Raw genomic sequence first — 3,031 nt, 5'->3', positions numbered from 1 at the left:
GGAATAGCTGCATATAAAAGGCAAGTACCGAAAGTGCACACACACGTGCTGTTGAGTGTAATAAAGTTCAGCCTTTAATACAAGCCAGACTTAGCTACCATAGAGCCTGACACAGCTAGTACATTTGTGGTAATTCTTGGGTATTCTGCATGTAAGGAATGAGATTCATTAGAAAAACTGTATAAGGAAGTGAGGTTGAGGACCAGAAGCCAATAACATTTAAATTCTCTAAGAACAACATTCAGTTACAGAAGACTGAGACCATTTCTAGACCTCCCTCGTGGTCATCCTTGCTGAATGAAGAATGGGATGAATGTTCATTCTGCCGAGGGAAATGTACGCCAAATTCTGATTCTATGCTATATCTAATATATCATGCAGGCTGTTTGGTGAGAGGCAGTTTGAAAAATCCATGATTAAGTCTGGTCACTCATCATTTCCTTTGATAAAGCAGTGCTTCCTGGGGAAGTCATCTTCCTCCAGCATTATGTTAGAAGTAACAAGGGTTGCAAGAATTTATTTTCACAGGCAAAAATGCATTAATATTTTAGAGCAGTTTCTTCTGTATAGATGATTGGTTTGCCTGTCTTCTAAACTTACTAAGAAGAAATGACTGGCATCCCTTCACAGGAAGATTGATTAGCACTTCTTTTTTTGTTCTTAACTTGCTCACCTGATTTCACTCAGAGAAGTCTGTGGACTTATTAGCATAACTAAGATAGCTGCATATGGATGGTTTTGAAAAGGATAGGCTTTCAGCTCTTGCACTGCTTTACTATTAGAAAAAAAATGTTTAAGTAACAAAATACGAGCAGCAAAGGAGCCCAGCATGGGAAAGATGGGGGAAAGGTGCGTACTATGATGGACTGAAGAACTAGTTAATTAGTTAAAGCTTAAAAAGAGGAAGAAGGATTAATTGAATGAAAAAGTATAGAGCATATGATCAGACAGCGTTAGGCGACACACAGGAGTGGAACAGAATCAAATCTTGGCTATTCAGCAATTCTAAGACAGCAAGATGTGATGGCATAATGTGAAGAAAGCAAGGACACATGAAATTTATAACACGAGTATAGAAACATTTTGGATTTAATGTGCTTAAATTAGCAAAGTAATTTTATGGCATTTCCTTTTCCATAGTAAATGAAAAGAACAGTTTTATTTTCTTAGAAATGACTACTTCGCTATCCAGGGTGATTCACCTGATTGCAAATGAGTTAACTCTATAATCTGCCTCACTAAGGCTCCCTAATTTCATCATAAAGCCTGACAACTTCTATCCTTCTAATATTTTGAAAATGTATTTTATTTTCTTATAAACTCAGGAAATATTTTTCACGTAATCCACAGCTATCACTTAAAGAATCATGCAGACTTATTTGTGGCATGGATAGATTGTAGATTAGTGCAGGTTGAACAGTAAAGCCCTCACACTGCGAGTCACTGCAGGACACTTGGACTGGTTTACAGGATGCTCCCCATCCAGAAATGAGACCTGTACTGGACCTGTAGTTTTACAAAAGCTGCAGTAAACAATAGCAAGAGAAAATTAGCGCAATGGCTTGTGTGACTCTGCACAAGAGCTCACCCATCAGAGCCCCCTTCAGAGCTACATTTGGTTTTGCAGATCTGGTTCCTTCCCACTCACTAAAACTTGTTTTCAGCCAAAAACTGCTAATAAATGTAATACCTTAAAATAGCAGTATAATGTACACCAATGCTTGTAAGCTGTACATGCCCAGTCACAGTGCTACTTCTCAGGCTAGGTATTAGTACTACTGCTGATTTATGTGGTGCCACTGAGCTGTGTGACACTTCACAAACATATAAGAAGACTGGTTCAACCGTAAAGTCAGAATAACTTCCTTGGTTTCACAGACTGAGGTAATGGGCCTCTGTGGGAGGTCAGTCCACATGGAGGTAGGTGCAGATCTGCTTGCAGCTGAAGCTCCCCCTAGTTAAGCATTAATTTCACATGGAACGAGACAAAAGGTGTTACAAGAATTTTCCTAGAATAAAAAGACTTTCCATCTGAACTGGGCACTGAGAAATGCAGCTTACAACTCTTTCACTTGAAGAAGCAAGTCTGGTTGTTATGAAAAGAAAACCAGTGCTGGGTTGCTCTTTTCCATTGCATCCATGGAGGTACAAGATTTCAGATTAACAATGTGAGGAGGAAGTTCAGCTTGATAAGGCTAATGGCAGGAGTCTGGGACAGGATGAGCCTTGGTCAGAGCAGATAGAAAAAGAATGATTTGTAGAAAACCAAAACTAGTCTTTTGTATTCTGAACAACTATCGAATGTCCTAGCAAAAAAATAAAAACCTACTAGAAGGATGTACTAACATGACTAAAACAAGATCTACTCATTATTCACTGGCAAAGCCCTCCAGCATGCATGCACACATACATACATGCACACATACATACATGCTGCATTTAAGACCAGTATTATGCACTTGATAGAACCACAGAACTAGTCAGACTACAGCTTTTTCTACCTAGAAAATGTCTGAGATTCATTCAGCTGCAAATGAAAAGCTAGAAGTTAAAAACATCAGGGAGAAACATGATAACATATTAAACAAGTCGATTCGTTTTCAGCTGACCCATTCATTTTAGTAAAGCGTATATCAAAATGAGAAGAGGTTTCAAATAACAAAACCAGTAATTTTGTTCTAAAAATGTCCAATTTTTTCATTCTGGCATTGTTTTCCTCCCCCTTGGAAATCATAAAATCTAATGCAAATCAATGCAAACCCAAACATTACATTAGAATCCTGGGTTCTTTAACACAACTATTTTTCTGAACCCTTTCCAGCTGATGCTTTACAGCTGTTGTGGCAAGGCAAGAGTTAATTTAGAGAGCAAGAAAGAGCAGAGTGTGACCAGGACACCCAAAGCAGCCATAGGGCTGCAGCTCTGCCACCCAGGACCATCTCCAGACCCACCAGCCCCAGGCAGGCCTCCTCCTACCCACCATCCAGGGGCCATCCCTGCACCTCGCCTGACTCCGGGCACAGCTGCTGTC

The sequence above is a fragment of the Apaloderma vittatum genome, unplaced genomic scaffold, assembly GCF_000703405.1.
Source record: "Apaloderma vittatum isolate BGI_N311 unplaced genomic scaffold, ASM70340v1 scaffold10021, whole genome shotgun sequence".
NCBI classification, from domain to species: Eukaryota; Metazoa; Chordata; class Aves; order Trogoniformes; family Trogonidae; genus Apaloderma; species Apaloderma vittatum.
Note: the sequence above shows the minus strand (reverse complement) of the source record.